Here is a 17,609-nt window from a genome sequence, read left to right on the forward strand (position 1 = left end):
ATAAGAAATTTATGTCTTGTATTTTATTACTCAGCCCAAGTCTTCAATTATTAGTCCTATGCTAATGAAGTCTTTTTGAATTGTCAGACAGATCTTAGGATAAACTCCTTAACAAGACAATAAAACTGGGAGGATGTCAATTGGGTGATAATCAATAGATGACAGGCAGATATCAGGCCCTGCTCCAGGCTCTAGGTACTTTGTTGTTTCAGGGAAGATGCTGCCAAAACAATAATAATTGCATTGTGGGACAAGAGTTGGGATAAAGGAATAGCAGCCTAATAGTGACATTAATTTAAACTGAATATGTGGAAATCCTTTCTCCTACACAAATCATTATGAAGTGGTTGATCCTGGCAATTTGAGTTTTTCCTTGACATGGGCATTAGACAGGGAAGATCTGAAATGCCCTGAGTAGAACCTTAAACTCCTAAATCTCCAAAGAGCCAGGGATATCAGCCCTTGTTACATTAACCATTTAATTATAACTTCATGGATGCAAAGCTGATTGGACCGCTCCTTTACAGTCTCAGAGGCAACTGGAGCAGGATTTACTTCATTTATGTGTAGACATCAACTGCAAAGACATTGACATAATTCTGAGCAAGATGACTCCCATGATATCCAGAAACAAGGAGCAGGAGTTGCCTGGTGTAGGGAGCTGTCCCCATTCTGATGGAGCATCCTGGATGTCTCTGGTTCTGTTCATTACCTCTGGAGGTTAGGATGGCCACCTCACACGCCTGAAGGTCAGAGAGATGAACCTTTCTGTGATTAAACACATCATAGATGCCAATGAGAGTAAGAACTTGCTTGGAGGGAGTCTGTGTGGCAGATCCAATGGCACAACGATGTTTTGCTTAATAATACAAAGCTGAGACATTGCTTTGTAAAATTCAGCTTATTCCAAATATAACTTGGACATAGAAAAGGGAGAGAACAATTTGTCCATAGAATGGACATTTAGAAACATCCCATTCCAGCCCCCTGCCATGGGCAGGGACAACCTTCCACTATCCCAGGTTGCTCAGAGCCACATCCAACCTGGCCTTGGACACTGCCAGGGATGGGGCAGCCACAGCTTCTCTGGGAAACCTGTGCCAGGGCCTCAGCACCCTCACAGGGAACAAATTCTTCCTTATATCCAATCTAAACCTGTTCTCTGTCAGTCTGAAGCCATTCCCTCTTGTCCTGTCACTCCAGGCCTGTGTAAGAAGTCCCTCTCCATCCTTCTTGCAGGCCATCTGTTACCTTTCACTGCCAATCCATGAAGATCCAAATGTGATTTTTCTGTATGATTTTCCATTGTGCTCCATTGCCCTGGCTTGGTGAGAAACACACAGTCTTGTGGACAGGATATTTCCTGTGAAAACTAGGACTGAGCTGTATTCTTGATGCATTGGGTTTTGGGTTTTTTGGGGTTTTTTTAGACAAAATTCCTGAATGTCACAGAATTCCTTCCCATCTTACTTCAGGGAAGTTTCTGGACTTGTGTGAGGTAAAAAACAGGCTGGAGGAGACAGGGTGGGCAGGCTGTGCTAGAAGCATTTCCCTCTCACATAGCAGAGGGAGACATTAAAAATGCCTTCTGCAAGTTTCTGCCCTTGTTAAAACCTCTCCTGAGGACTGTGCTGTGCTGCAAAGCACCTCAGCAACTCCTTCCCTACAGCTTGTGTCAAGGCTGGCTTGCACTGGCAAACTCAAACCAAAAAAGGATGACCACTGCTTTCACAGAACCTCTCGGAGGCTGAGAGTCCTGGCTTGAGAATCACCTAAAAATAGGAAATAAGGGTTGGGGAAAATAAAGAAAAAAACAAAAAAATGGCAACCCATCAGAAGCAGTTGCCACAGGTTCTTGCATATTAAAGCAGGTTAGTGTTCCAGGGTTGTACTGCTGGGAGGGTTTGACAGGTTTACACTGAACAACACCACTTAGAAGTGTTAACTTCTTTTAGCTTAGCCTTATGGAGCCTTTTCACTGCAGACTATAATGCTGGCTACAGCCTTCATCATTCATTCTTAAAATGTGAGCTTAATGTGTAGCTACATTGGATATTAAGGGAAACAGATGGAGCAAGGAACATAGTGAATCACAGGGAATCTGTTCAAGAATTTTTCTCACTAAGAGGCTTTTTCCTTACTGAGCCTGCCTTAAGCATCAGAGCAAGCTCAAATCATCATCTAAATGCCAGTTCTACTGCATTGATTCAAATCTTGGGATTCAAATCTTCCAGCTAAATGTTGGGTTTGTCTGTTTGGGTTGGGACCCACTAAGGAGAAGCGGCAAATTCTTTCTCATTGGCTTTAAGCTGGATCTTTGCTCCTAGGATCTCCTGAAAGTCCCAGCCTTGATTTCCCTGGTGACCTGCAGTATTGTGCTTTGTAAACCTCACATGCAGGCCTGCTTATGTCACTCCCAATTCCTAACAGAAGCCATACCTCATATCTAAATTTACTGTAATTCCAGACTACCCATCAACCTTCTGGCCAACTGCCCCAGGCAGGGAATGGCTCTGTGGTTACATAAACAGGGTTGTTGGAAGCACCAGGGGAGGTCAAACTGGCACTATTCCCACAGTCAGAAAGCTCAGACAGGATTTCCATTGCTCTTCAGTCAGATAGGATGGAGGAAGAATGTCTCTGATGATCTCAGCTGGGAGCTGATAACCTTCCAGAGCGGGATAAATAATAAATGGCTCCAGTGATGGTTGTCTCTGAAATGTGCTAATAATTTTGGTAGAGTGGACTGGGTGGCATGGGCGTATATCTTTGCCCTCCAGGTGATCTAGAGTTTGTCACTAGTGTATAAGAGAACAGAAAATGAGGGCCTGTTGTGAATCCAGTGGTTATTCCCTGGAGGACATGATCAAGGGAAGCATCACCACCTCTTGATGTTCTCAAAGCTGGATGGCTTTCAGGAAGTAGAAGCTTTAGCTCAGTATCTCTCATTGTGTTTAATGAAGAAGCCAATGGATGCAATTGGAGTCTGTGTAAAACAAAGGGATGGCATCAAGAGATCAAATGGCTCCTTTGTGCTTACGTCTTGCAGAAAATCTTTTGACTGTATTTTCTGTTAAGAGTGTGGAGCAAAACATTTCTAATCAGCTTCTGAGCTGGTGAAAAAAAAAAAGTGGCAATTTCATAATTTCTTTTTATTTTTTTCTTTCTATCATTATCCATTCTGAGAAAAAATGTTTTGGCTTGATTTGCTCTCAGCTGGTTTTCAAGTGTTTTTGGTTGGTTTTTTTTTTTTTTTCCTTTCCCATGGCTCATATTGCAGTAATCTGTACCCTTGGAACAAGATGATCAGAGCTTAGAATCTGCCCTTTCTGTACTAATCCTCTTGGCTCTGATGTGTGGCAAAGTGGCAGCTCTGAAAGACTTTGGTGCCTTCTGCCCTCGCCCGCTGGGTGGGATGTGGTGAGGAGCTGTGCTGTTTGGTGTGGAGTGAGAGCAGAATATTCCCTGCTGTTCCCTCTGCAGGAGGGGAGGACTTTGCACCACCCCTTCAGCTGGAACACCCTGCTCCTCTTGGCTTTACCTCCCCACAGGCTGGGGATGGGGGACGGGCAACACGTCAGTCTTCCCATCCATCTTCAAGTCCACCTACATTTTCTTTGGAGGTACACTCAACCAATTTTAGGCCAGGAGATAAAAAACTAAGGCATTTTTCTTCCTCTGTAGCAAGGAAAGGAAACCCAGCTTCTATTAAGAGGGGACAGAAATCTGTGTTGGTGTCAAGGCTCCCACTTAGCTGACACAGGTAGTTTGTTCTTCCAAAAGGCTCCATCTGGGCTGCCTCCTGAGGCAGGGAAAGGCAGAGTTAATGCAGTGCCAGGTCAGAGCTGGAATCCTGTTCCTTTCTGCAGAAGACCATAGGTTTGCAGAGTCAAGAGTCAGGAGCAGACTGGGGGAGGTGCAGGAAACCTCCTTCCCATTCTTTGCAAGGGGTGGTTGGAATCCTGTCCGTGTGCTGTGCTGAGGTGGGGGCACAGTGGGGAACTGTGGCAGCTCCTGGGCTGGGCAGACAATCCCCCATGAGATCCTGCAGCAGCCTGCGTGTCTGCCTCTGCTTCTGTGGGGTCTTGACTCTTGCAGTCATAGAATCATAGACACCACTGCGTTGGAAGGGACCCACAAGGACCATCCAGCCCAACTCCTGGCCCTGCACAGACACTCCAGCAATCCCACCCTGTTCATCCCTGGGAGCACTGTCCAAACACTCCTGGCAGCCTTGGGGCTGTGACCATTCCCTGAGAGCCTGTTCAGTGCCCCAGCATCCTCTGTGGGAAGAATATTTCCCTGATATCCACCCTAACCCTCCTGACACAGCTCCAGCCGTTCCCTGGGTCCTGTCCCTGGTCACACAGAGCAGAGATCAGAGCTGTCCCTCCTCTTCCCCTCGTGAAGAAGCTGCAGAACTGCTGTGAGCTCTGACCTCAGTCTGCTCTTCTCCAGCTGAACAGACCGAGTGACATCAGCCACTCCTTTTGTGTCTTCACCACCAGGCCCTTCACTGTAGCCCTCACCATCTCCATAACCTGACTGGATCCCCCAAAAGGAGCTGGCACTTACATAGGCTGGTACTGTTAGAGATCTGAAGTGTGCCAAGTAAACAGCAAAAAAAAAAAAAAAAAAAAAAAAAAAAAAAAAAAAAAAGCAGCCTCTTCCTGTCCTTACTCCTTGTAGAATAGGTGGTGGTGTCATCTAGTGAGACAAAGAATGGGGCTTTTCTTCCCTTTTCTGCATGGTGGGTTTTGGTGATGGTGTTTCTGGATCACTTGGCATATCTCTGCCACCTTTGAGACCTTCCCTTAGGATTCCTGTCACCGTCTGAGTGCTGGCAGGAAGCAGTGCAATACCAAACCTGTTGGTGACCTGGACAGGTGGCCAAAGGCCTTTCTAGACCAGTGGTGGCAGGAACCCTGCTCCTGATTTACCCTGCAGGGATTTCTGTGGCTTGAGTGGAGGCTTTCCTCACCTGTGAAGGGATGGGAGAGGCAGGGTGAACATTTCTCCCCTTCCCTGGCAGGTGGGTGTTGTGTGGCATGTGGCTTTGGTCCCCTGTGTCACCGTAGTAACAGCAAGGCGTCGTTTCCTGGCAACTGTCAGGGTTGCTAAGGGAAGAGTCGGCAGCTTTGGTAGATGTGACATCTCTGACACCCTTCACTCACATTACATTGGCATGGGTTTGGTGGAGAGAAGATGACCTGGTGGCCAAGTCTCATCTCCTTTGACCCGGCTGAATGCTGGATTTCAGAAATAATTGCAGGGTCTATAAAGCAATGGAACAGCCTGTCTGGGAGATGGGGAACGTGGATCCTGTTGTTTGCCATGTTTGCCCCATTCGATAACTACAAGTGACATTTCCTGACCTCTGCTAGGAGATGAAATGTGTTCTGGGACCATAAATCATTCTCAAGGTACTGAGTGTTATCACTGGTCTTTGATACTCTGGTTCTCCAGTCCATTTCAGAGGTGGCTTCACTGAGAAAGAAACTTTCTCCAACCTGTCTGCTCTGCCAGTGCTTCATTCTTAAAAGGCTTTTCTTCCCAAACCCACTTGTCCATGGGGTGAAAGCTGTGGCTGGGGAGTGGGGCATGTGTGAGTGTGGGCAGGGGAAGGAGGAGCAGGTTCCCTGAGGCATTACTCCAGCTTAGCTCGGTGGAATTCAGTGCAGTTGTACCAAGGCAAAACTAAAAAGCAACAGAGTGATGAATTGATAAATCCCATTTGCTCGCATCTGCCCACTCGGAGGCAGAGCTGGGACATCACTTGCTGCTGCTGCGTGCCAGAGCATGTGCAGAGGGAGTTGTTGTGCTCTCTGCAGTGCTCAGGAGACAGATGGTGGAGCCCACCCATTCTCTACAGAGAGGAGGATTTCTGCAGTGCCGTGGTGCTGGCAGACGACGCAATAGCAATGTTCTTACATTTCACAGAACTGATGGGTCTCAGAAGTGACATTTTACCAGTGTTCTCTTCTAGAACCTTTTTTTTGTTGTTGTTGTTGTTCCACAGCTGCCTGCACAGCTTTTGGCACAGCAGTGACGGGGAATAGGTACTGCTCTGGCTGGACCAGCTCTGCCATTTAGGGTGAGAGTGGGACTGCAGGGAAGAAATAATCTCGGCTGCTGGGGTGCTTTTAGGAGAGGAGAACCATTGAAGTGATGTTCTTATCCCTTCTAAAATTCCAGCAAACCTTCTGTCTTAGCACAGTATGGGAAAGCTTCTGTTGGTTGGGAGCTGGGATATGATACTCAGATTAATGCAGATATTTTCTCTTCCATAAATGGAAAAAAAATTGATTTAGTTGTACAAGTGGGACTTGTGACAAGAGAATGAAGCCCAGTGCAATTTTGCAGAGGTGATCAGAAATCTTGGGGACATTCAGAAATGCTCAGTTTGCCACCAATTTCCTGCAGCTGACAGCACATTTGCATTGACCTTGGTGACAGCGCCAGCCTGGCAAATGAAAAGGACATGAATCACCAAGAGGAGAATTAAATTTGCAAGGAATGCTTTGCATTTCATTTTCTGTTATTGCCATTTTTATCTGTCCTGGCTAATCCTTGTGTGCCTAGAAAGCCTGCCCTAGTGTTCCACTTCTTGCAGCAGGAATGGTGTCTGTGCTCACAACAGGGGTGGCTTTCTCCAGCTCTTTTGTCAAACACTGTCATGGACCCCCTGAGCTCCTCAGTCCTTTGCCAGCTGTGGGGAGTGTGCAGCTCACTGATGTGGAGCCTTCTGTTTCCTTCTCAAAGCAGGGAATCAGCTCTGACCCGACTGGTGCCTGTAAGAGCAGCATTGCTCCATGGAATCTGTTCCCAGTTTAGCAGATTCCAACAAAGGTTCTTCTGTGCTGGACTAAGGGGGAAAGTCATGTCTTCTCTTGCAGCTGGCACTTCAGAGATTTTCATCCCTCTGTCTTATGTAAGCATGAGAGCATCATAGGCACAAGAGGTGTGGGTTACAGGTGTGTGAAAAGTGTATCACATTGGATATCCTGATATCCATCCATCGTGTGAAATGTGATATTAAAGATATATGATATTAAAAAAAACCTACCCTTTTCTTTATATTAAAAAAAAAAGTACAGGCTTGGCATCATTGTCAGTGCAATAGTGACACTGTGGGTGCATGCAGACATGATTACTGTTTTCTTCTTCTCCCTTCCTTTTTGGTTGTACAAAACATCACTGCAGCTCGTTTTTCAGGACTGTGTGCTCATTATTTTGCAGTGAGTGCCTCTGCTCAGAAGTTTCTACCTGAAATATCCTAGAAGGTGACGTTGATTCTTAAAAACCAAGAACAGTCATCTCTAGAGAACTGGTGCGATAGTCTGAGCAGCCTAGAGCTGTTTGGAGTTGCAGAGGCTGTGCATTCCTGAGCTGTGGGGGAAAGAAATGATTGGATACCAGACGTGAGTCCTTGGCTTCTGGAGCTGGGCCAAGACAACTTCCTATAATTACAGCGCAGTCATCAGGGGCATGAGGACAGCTGGACACGACCAGGTGATCCAGAGCCGAGGAGCAAGAGGGGGCAGAGCGAGAGGGGAGTTTAGAAGGGATGCTGTGACAGGGAGAGCCTGGGCTCTTCTGCCTCTCTCCTCCCTGGCGGACTTGGCAAGGTGATGGTGAGGCTGCCCGTGCTCCAGGAGGCTGCTCCTGCGGGCAGGAATGCGCAGTGCCCGCGGAGCTGGGCACGGCTCTCTGCAGCAAGGCTCGATGACTTTGCAGATGCTGGCGTCGAGCCGGGCCACGATGCGCTCCCGGCCCTGGAACGAGCCACTGCAGCTCCCAGCGGAGCTCCTGGCTTTGCAAAAGGCTCGGGATTGATGCAGCTGGCTGAGGTGAGGACGTGTTTGTGTTGCAAAGGCAATGGGAATGTTCTTTTGTTCTCTGTGGAGACAGAGGAGCTTGGGAACCGTGGGAAAAATGGTACCAAGAGCTCAGTGGGTAGGAGACGTTTTGTAGCAGCATCTCCATCTCCATGTCCCCGAACATCAGGGAAACCTGAGCACAGCAAAGTCCTTTTTTTGGCAGTATCCAGCTGTCGCTGTCTAGGCAGAATGGGAATGAGAAGACTTTGATTAGAAGGCTTCTGAGAGAGTAAAACTCCGATTTATTCAAAATACACCGCTCTTTTATACAGAGCTTTGTGAGGACCAACTCCATTGGTCCTGAAGTGAAAACAACCTACACCATTGGTGCAGAGTGCTTGATGCACAGTGATAGAACTTAACTATAAGCAATGTGAATAACAAGAGAGAAAGAGAATTATTTACATTCTTCTCTAGCTCTTTCCCAAGCTTCTGCCTGGATAGAAACTCTCAGTTTCTTTCTTTGACTGAATCTGAAACCCATATCCAGCAGCATTTTCTCTCTGGAGAAGTTCAGGTCTCTCATTCTGTGCAGACAAAATGTCAGGGCTTCATCTGTCTGCTCCCTCCCTTCTAGCAGCTGTGAAGGCAGCAAGTGCCTTAGTAATGAAGGATTAACTGTGCACTCAGATCCCCACATCCAAGCACAGTCACACCCTGAGCATAGGAGAACATGCTCACAGAATAAATCCAGGTCAAGTTTCAGGCTGCTGGCTTAGCTGTGGCTGTGACTTCTTGAAGCTAGATTTTTGACTTGCTTAGCAACAGTAAAGCTGTGCTGCAGGACCAAAAAGCAGGACTGGAAAGTGCTGCTCCTGACCTCCCATCTGAAGGACACAGCTCCTGAGCTGGCTGCCACCCTTTGTTTCTCAATTATGATCCACAGAGAATCATCATGGAATCCTAGAATGGCCTGGGTTGGAAGGGACCTTGAAGATTATCTCATTCCAGCCCCTGCCATGGGCAGGAACACCTTCCATTGTTCCAGTTTGCCCAGAGCCCCATCCAACCTGGCCTTGGACACTGTCAGGGATGGGGCAGCCACAGCTTCTCTGGGCAACCTGTGCCAGGGCTTCACCATCCTCACAGGGAAGATTTCCTTCCTGATATCCAATCTAAACCTACACTCTTTCCAATTTGAAGCTACATGCAGCCTCCAGCAAAAGCCCTCTGGCATTTCACCCCCTTAGCAAGGCTGGGAACGTGGTAGTTGCTGTGGGGTGGAAGAACTAGGGGGGCAGGGCAGTAGAAGCCTGTTTTGAATCCATGTTCTTAGATGCCAGCCCTAGGCCAAACCTAAGGAAGGGGACATGGTGGCTGGGCAATGCGGGAACAGGAATGGAAATGAACTCTGGGCCTTTTCTTTTTACAACAGGTCTCACTAGCAGTAATCCTGTAAGGACTTGGAGTTCCCTCATCCCTAAAAACAGCATTTCCAAGCCAGGCAGTGCTGAATATGTCCTTGCTTTACTTGCCACAGGCACGGAGAAAAGATCCTGAGAAAAACAGTAGCTCCTGCTGCCAGCTCTGGAAGGCAGCAGACTTCTCAGATGTCAGGCAGATCTGAAACATCAAAGGGGCTTCTCCTGAGCTAGCTGACCTTTTATTACCCATATCCTTCCACTAATACCCAGCAGATTATCTTGCCTTGTTTTTGCTGCTGTGTCCCTGACCTGTGGAAACCTCCATGCTTTGAACATGCTCCATGATGGCAGAGAGGTGGCATTTGCAGTGACTGCTCTGCTTCAGGTGGCCCCTCTGTGATTTTTCTTTTGGATTTGTGTGACTGGAATTGCCTCCAAGTGTGTGTCACCACTCCCACACCTCCATCTGATCCAGAGCTATAGGTGAGCATCAGCTCAGCAGACACTGAGAGTGGGTTTAGCCCCAGGGGAACGGTGAAATGCTGTGAGTACAAAGTGGCTGTGCTTACACACAGGATAAGCTGCACCTCCAGACCACCCAGGACAATAATTTCCAGTGGTTTTCCTTCTCCTTTCAGCAGTCTCGCTGAAATCCATGGGAGTGCTGTTCAAACCAGGTACAAAAATGGTGTTTTTGGGGAAGATGCTGGTAGCTTCTGGATGTAACCATGAGGTAGTGAAGGAAAGCCAGCACAGCGGAGGGAGACCCTGTGCTTCTAAGCACTGCTCTGCTGTGTCTCAGATGCCAGGCACTGTGAAAAACGCCAATCACTTGGCTTCTAAAATTTTAAAAGTTTAATAATAATAAAATGGCTATAAAAATAATAATACAATTAGAGTAATAAAGTTTAGAGTTAGGACATTTACAAGACAATAAAAAGCAAAGAATTACGGATGTCTGGATGCTCTCGGACACTAAGTCACAAAAAGCATGCCTTGTGAATAAAGGAATCACCTTTAAACCAATACACTTGTTGCATATTCATACATCCTTTATGGTTATGCATACGTTCTATTCTAAACAAGAAACTCTGTCTGTTGTATGTCAACTGTTTCCTTTAATTCCCTTGGGGTCTTCGAGTCTGAGCAAGGCCTGAAGAAATTAGCTTCTTCTGATAAGAAGCCATAAATTCCTCTCCTTTGGAAAATTTAGGTGTTCTTCAAAGTGAGTATCTCATTCCTAAAAAAAATAACTTCCACACATATATAGTCTCTATTTTAACATTATGTTGTAACCTAAAACTATATTTAACACACTACTTAAGAGAATTAATACAGCATAACTTTCTAACATTACACATATAATATTCATTGTAACATTTGTGAAAAGCCAATCATAAAATATGCATTTTTCACAGTCACTGACCCTGTCACAGGGTTCCTGTGGAGATGCAGGATGCTGCCACACACTGGCTGCCTCTGCCTCTGCTGTCTGGGCTGGCTCTGCTTTGTCCTCCCTGGGTCTGCTGCTCTGGTCCCAGGCTTTCTCCAAGCACTGCCTCCCACTGGCTTTTTGCTGCTCTCAGCGGTTCTTCTCTCCTGTTAGAATCTGCTGGAATAACTTGTACTGCATGAGCAATTCTTGAAATGTGCACTGAGTTCATCCTTAAGGCAAAGGACAGGCACTAGCAGAGAACCACCAGGTTAACACCAGTCCCTGCAGGGAACCAAGGGCAGAAACTGCAATGTGTTGCTGAGGCCATTAGGAAACCCTGGTTTCTAGGGGAAGGGGAGAGGGAAAAATCTGGCTGTGTGAGCCTTGGCATGCTGGACCAAACAGTGAGGGTCAGCTCCACTTTTCCAGAGCCAGGACCCTGGAGGACTGTTGCATTCACTAGCTATCATGTCATGGTGTGGAAACCAGTGGTTTGAGGCTGTGCCTGCAAAATTACATGTCTGGTTCTCTCCCAGACAAAGTCCTTTCACAGCCCTCAACATCCACACAACTTGCAGCCTTCCAGCACATGGAGGGAGCCCACAGGAAAGATGAAGAGACTATTAACAAGGGTCTGGAGTGACAGAACAAGGGGGAATGGCTTCACACTGACAGAGAGGAGGTTTACATTGGATATTAAGAGTGAGTTTTCCCAGCTAGAAGTTAGTTTTTAATGCTGGACTAAATTCTTGAATAATGAGGTGAAAAATTTCTACAGCATCTTTGTTCCAGGAAGGATGGTGAGGTGCTCTACAGACAGCAAATCCATGATGATTTTTATTGTTAGCAGAAACACAGATAACAATGGATTATAGTTACCTCACTTTTGCCATCCTGTAAAGAATCCAGGAGCTGCTGGATGAGACATAGAAATATCAGGCAAAGCTGTACTTGTAAGCATGAACTGCATGAAAATTAGCCTGTTAACTTGGCCTAGTCCCTTAAATATTACTGAAACAAAACTGGAGCAATCCAGTTGGATCATGTAGTGAGATGTGTGATTTATGAGGATGAAACCAACTCAACATCATCTTAATGACATGCTATTAAATATACATTACTAAATTTGATATGTCCAGGAGCACACTGCTTGAGGGCCAGCATTCCCATCTAATTCAGTAGTTTCCACTCTTTTTCAAACATATTTCATAGAAAAAGAGAAGAAGAACTGTTTTGGAAGGTTTCTCTGCTGGCTACAGATAAAGGTAAAATTGAACAGCCATAGCTAAAATAATGTCATCTCACAGATTCACAGAATACCCTGAGTTAGAAGGGACCCACAAGGACCACCAAGTCCAATTCCTGGCCCTGCACAGCACCAGAGACAGGCACAAGCATAGAAATATTTAGACTTTCCCTTCTGGAGCAAAGAAGGAAAAGAAATGATGTATGACTTCCTGTCCTTCATCTACCTAAGTTTCTGGTAGGTGACCTTTCCAATGCTAATTAAGTTGAGTCAGAGTCTGAGCTGTGACAGGAATAATTCTTGAATGAAAAAAACAACAACAACAACAACAACAACAAACAACATATAGACACAGTTCTGAAAGCTTAAATTGCTCTCCTTGATGCAGAGAAATATCTGTCCCCTAAGGTAAATGCCACCAAACAATGCTGGATTCAGGTCCAAGTGGCAGCTGCTGGCCATTCTGGGAGTGTGACTACCAATGGTTCAGCAGCTGCCAGCTTGGCCAGTTTGTTTCTGCAGCATTCAGGCAGCAGCTCAAGTTGGCCTCTCTCAGCAGAGCCCATTCCAGGGACTGAGGGGTGGAAAATCCCTTGTCCATTACATATCTCCAGCTCCACAAAGTTCCATCTCCTCCTGAAAAGGGAAAGGTGTCCTGCACCCCAATTTCTACATAGGAGGAGACAGCACTTTCCTGTGCCCATAAGATTTTTCTCCAAAGATTACAAAGCTCACGGAATAGTTTGGGCTGGAAGGGACCTTAAAGATCATTTTGCCCCAACCCTGCTGCATGAGCAGGGGCACCTCCCACTCAAAGTTCTCCCATGGTCTTTTCATGGGAATCATGTAAGAACAGAAGCTTCTAATTGTGGCTTGCAATTTTCATGCTTCTCATGAACAACAGCCAGCAAGGGGAATGAGCAGCTGGTTTATTGGTGTGGGAACTTGGAAAACCCATGGTGTGCACAGCACTCTGCATCCTAGCCAAGTGGCATCTGGTGATGCATCAGATGACACCTGGAGGACAGGGGAATTTGTGAGGATCACCACAGCATCCTAGAAAGTGTCCTTGGGCCTGCACAGAGGACCTGCTCCATTACAAAGCCAACTGCAGCTTCTAGGAATGATATAATCATGTGAAGGGAGACCAGGTTTAAATTACCAGGTCAGCAGCCATCATTTAGAGGAGGCAGCTGAGGTGTAAGCAGATAGCAGTAGCAGGGTGAGCCAGAGTTCACCTGGGTTACAGGGCTCTGTGCACAGCATTAGCTGGGTGTGATGCAGAGCTGCTGGAGGGATGGGCAGCCAGCAATCCCCTACAGAAGTGGGATGGCCAAGAGGTTCTGTGTCTGAAGCACAGCAAGAGGTGATCAGTCTCTAGGGACAAACTGTCAGAGTTGCTGGGTTGGGTCCTGGAGAGATGCACAGCAAGGAGGATCCCTGCTTGGTACAGCACAACTGGTGTGTGACTTCTGCTCTGACACAGGAACCACAGCAGGGTCCCAAAGTGCTCCATTTGGAGGATGGGGTGCCTCGGTAGGGATGGGATTAATGGGATTGAGCAAGGGAGAGCCGGAGATCAGGGAAATACTGTCAGCATCAGCAGATCTCCATCTCCTTCCTGCTCCTCCTTGACAAACACACACTCTTATTTTATATACCACCCTACCCTATAACTCCTGAGGGGGAGGCGGTTTGTCTCTCATTAGAACTCTGGAAACATGGGGAAAATGAATTGAAATGCAGCGTTTTGGGGTCATGTTCTCTGATGCTGCAAATCAGCACAGCCTCAATTAATTCAATTAGCAGTGCTGACCCTGGAGTCATAAATATTGGTAAGTCTTAGCTCTGTGGCAGCATGTGGAAGATTTTTATAAGAGTAATTTTCCATGCCCCCCCCACCCCTCAGTTTTTCATAGAATTCCAAAACATGCTAAAAAAAATTGTCAGTCTTTGGGTGAAAATTCTGGGACCAAATATCAGCTGTACTGACTGCCAGTCTGCATCTTAGAGCAACCCTCACTGCATGCATTTGACTGCCTCATTCAAAGGACTTTTTTCACGTTAAAAATCCCCTTGAGTTTGATTAACAAATGACAAATAAGCTGCTCCAAGTCCTTACAGGAATCCTGAAGGATAGATCAGTGTGGGGGCATGCAAGGACTTTCATTTCTCCTTAGAGGAAATACTGCCACCTCCTATGCGTGGAGAATTGCAGCAGAAGGATTCACATCCACAAAAGAAATGTTTCCTGTGCATTCAAGATGGCAACAACAGACAGGATTCCCTCTCAGCATACACACATCCTCTACAAGTGCATGGGAGTCCCAGAAGGTCTTGGTGTCTAGTATTTTGGGAGGTTTATTATTTTGGGGGAGGGATAGACTTTATTTTAGTTTGTAAGTGCATCAGGTCTCTTCCCAGACACTGACAATCAGAAATCAATGAGGACTGGTGTCATTTACTGTCATTTCTCACAAGAAATTGAGGGCCAGCACAATCAGGCTCAGATACTGAAGTAACAACAGTTTTCACAGTAACAGACAACCAGTCTTTCATTTCTAGATCCTCATGCCTAGCTCACTAGAGCAGCTTCAGATAAATTCTAATTATTATAGAAAAAACTTATAAATGAACTTAGACAAATGGCAAAAATCCCACATTGGTAAAAAGGTTGAAAGGAAAGAAAGCAGTCATTTCTATGCCATCTTCCCCTCAAATATGCACATAGGAACAAAAGCAAGGAAAGATGAAACATTACTGGTTTTCATTAAGCCTTTACTTGAGAGTTTCATTACCTGAATTAAATAGCTGATCACAACAACAAATATCAGCATGAATGATGGCACAACAGCAGCCATAGCTTCACCAAGTCTATTTTTCAGAGAAAGGTTTCTGGGGACATTTATCCTTCCTTTTCCCAAGTACTCTGTCTCTGCAGTGGCAGAAAATGCAGCATATTCCCCTGCCCTGTGTGATTTTTAGACTGGAAATTGGGAAGCATTTCTTTGCCAAGAGAGGGGTGAGACACTGGACCAGGCTTCCTGAAGGGGTGGTCAATGCCCCATCAGGGTTTGAGAGGCATTTGGACAATGTCCTTAACCTTTGGTCAGCCTTATGTGCTCCAGCTGTTGGACCGGATGTAAATAAATATTGTGGGTCCCTTGCAACTGAAATATTTTGTTCTATTCTGTTCTATTCCATTCTATTCCTGCAGTCATTGTCTTCTCTGTGAATAGGGGAAAAAGAGGGAACAAGGGTCCCAAAGGACATGGCTGTTCCCTGAGGCTGTGGGCAGCACATTTCAAGTGAGGTGGATGCCAGAGCAGTCCCCACATGCCAAGATGTTAAAGAACTGCAGATCAGCAGAGGAAGGCATTGACAGCACTGCAGAGGCTGTTGGCCCAACACCTGCCTGCCTTGAACTGGCTCAAACCAAAAGCATGAGCTGCTCATGAGCTCTAAATCTGGTGTTTAGTTTTGAAAGCCAGAAGGCATTTTCCTTCCTCCCTGCTTTCCCCTTCTCCTGCACCCAAACCTTCTGCCTCAGTGACTTTGCTGTGTGAGCTGGGAGCAGGATGCTCAGTCTTTGCTTCCCACCCTGCTCCAGGATGGGCACAGGAAGGATGCCACTGTGGTGGGAGTGCCATCACTTTCCTGTGCAGGCTTCAACTTCCAGAAAAGACAGAAGCTGTGTTTGCATGCATCTCTGTTTTATGTGCTCAGTATTTGTGCCCCATTGAGTGTGCATGCTGAACAGAATTCTGGTAGTGTCAGAACTTCCATCAGCTTGAGGAGAGTTATCCCTTACTTATATCCTTAATATACTTACTTATATTACCTTACATTAAGCTAAGAAATTGAAATGAGGGGTGGGAAAAAAGGCTTGGCATTTTTTCCAGTGTCCATATGTTTTATTGCATGGACTCCAGCAGATCAAGGGATGTGATTCTGCCCTGCTCTGCTGAGCACCCCCTGCAGGGCTGCATCCAGCCCTGGGATCCCAGCACAGCAAGGACAGGGAGCTGCTGGAGCCAGGCTACAGCAGGGACACCAAGGGGATGGAGCAGCTCTGCTGGGAGCAAAGGCTGAGGGAATTGGGATTGTTCAGCCTGGAGAAGTTTTGGGGTGACCTCACTGTGGCCTTGCAGTGCCTGAAGGGAACCCACAGGAAAAGAGTGAGAGAGGCTCTGGACATGGGCCTGGGGTGACAGGACAAGGGGGAATGGTTTCACACTGACAGAGAGCATGGTTAGATTGGATATTGGGAAGAAATTCTTCCCTGTGAGGGTGCTGAGGCCCTGGCACAGCTGCTCAGAGAAGCTGTGGCTGCTCCATCCCTGGCAGTGTCCAAGGCCAGGCTGGATGGGACTCTGAGCATCCTGGGCTAGTGGAAGGTGTCCCTGCCCATGGCTGAGGGTTGGAACTGGATGATCTTTAAGGCCTTTTCCAACCCCCGCCTCAGCCCTGGGTGTCCCTGGCTGCAGGGAGGGCTCCGAGCAGGGCCCAGGCTCTGCTCTGGGGCCCAGCAATGGCACCAGAGCCACGGGCAGGGACTGAGCCCAGGAGGCTCCACCTGGGCAGGAGGCACAGCTTCTGTCCTGGGCAGGGACCCAGCCTGAGCAGATTGTCCAGAGAGGCTGGGGAGTCTCCTCACTGGGGATATCCCAGACCCCTCTGGACACAATCCTGTGCCCTGTGCTCTGGGATGGCCCCGCTGGAGCGGGGAGGTGGCACCAGAGACCCACTGTGGTCCCTTCCAGCCTGAGCCATCCTGGGATTCTGTGAGTGCAGGTGTTCTCATCATCTGTGTTAAAATCCTCATTTAGAAGCCACTTATAAACTCAGTGTCAAACTTTTGGTGTGTTGTACTGAGGAATGAAGGGAAATCTCCAGAGCACAATTGCTTATGCTTGCAGTCTCCAGTGAGACAGGAGGAACACCTTCCCTCTCAAAGAAGGTGTCATAGGATCAGAGAAGGTGATACTGTATGTATTTCTCTGGTGGCCTGAGCTTGTCTAAAGAATATTGGTGTGAATATCCATCTTCCATGAGAAGGTAAGGACTTTCCAGAAGGGCTAAAGCAAGCTGCTCATTGGGGAGTTGGTGCTAAAAGTAGAATTTTGTTGGTGGATCTCATCCCCGGCCCTGGTTGCTGGATTGTTATCACTTCCCTTTTTTCTGATGGTTCCTCCTATTTTTGAGGGATGAGAACAATTTGCAATGGAGTCACGCTAAGGTGTTCTGCCTCCATGGCCAGAAGGCTTGTCAGAATCTGAGGTATTGATGATTCTGAGATTGCAGAAAGTCTCTGTCTTTCTGCCCCACTGCCAAAGCAGAAGCCATAATTTGTCTGTGCTGGTTTCCAGGTTGTTTATTCTGTTTATCTCTAACATGTTCTGCTGCCCTGCCCAGCTCTGTCCTGCAGGGCAGCGTGTGGGGCTCTGCCCTCAGTGGGATGGTACAAACATTAAATACCAGAAACTCCCTGGGCTGGATTTACAAGAACGTGCCAATATCTGTCACCTACGTTGAACAGTGTGTCCCCAGCCTGAACCAACAGAAAAATGCCAACACCACAGTGAAACATGGAGGGCATGGAGAAGGAGAAAAAGGACAGAACACACCCAATTTCCTCCATCTTCTCCCCTTTGGACCCCTAATCTAGAATCCTAAAATTTTAC

The sequence above is a fragment of the Lonchura striata genome, chromosome 1A (genome assembly GCF_050655825.1).
Source record: "Lonchura striata isolate lonStrDom1 chromosome 1A, ASM5065582v1, whole genome shotgun sequence".
Classification (NCBI taxonomy): Eukaryota; Metazoa; Chordata; class Aves; order Passeriformes; family Estrildidae; genus Lonchura; species Lonchura striata.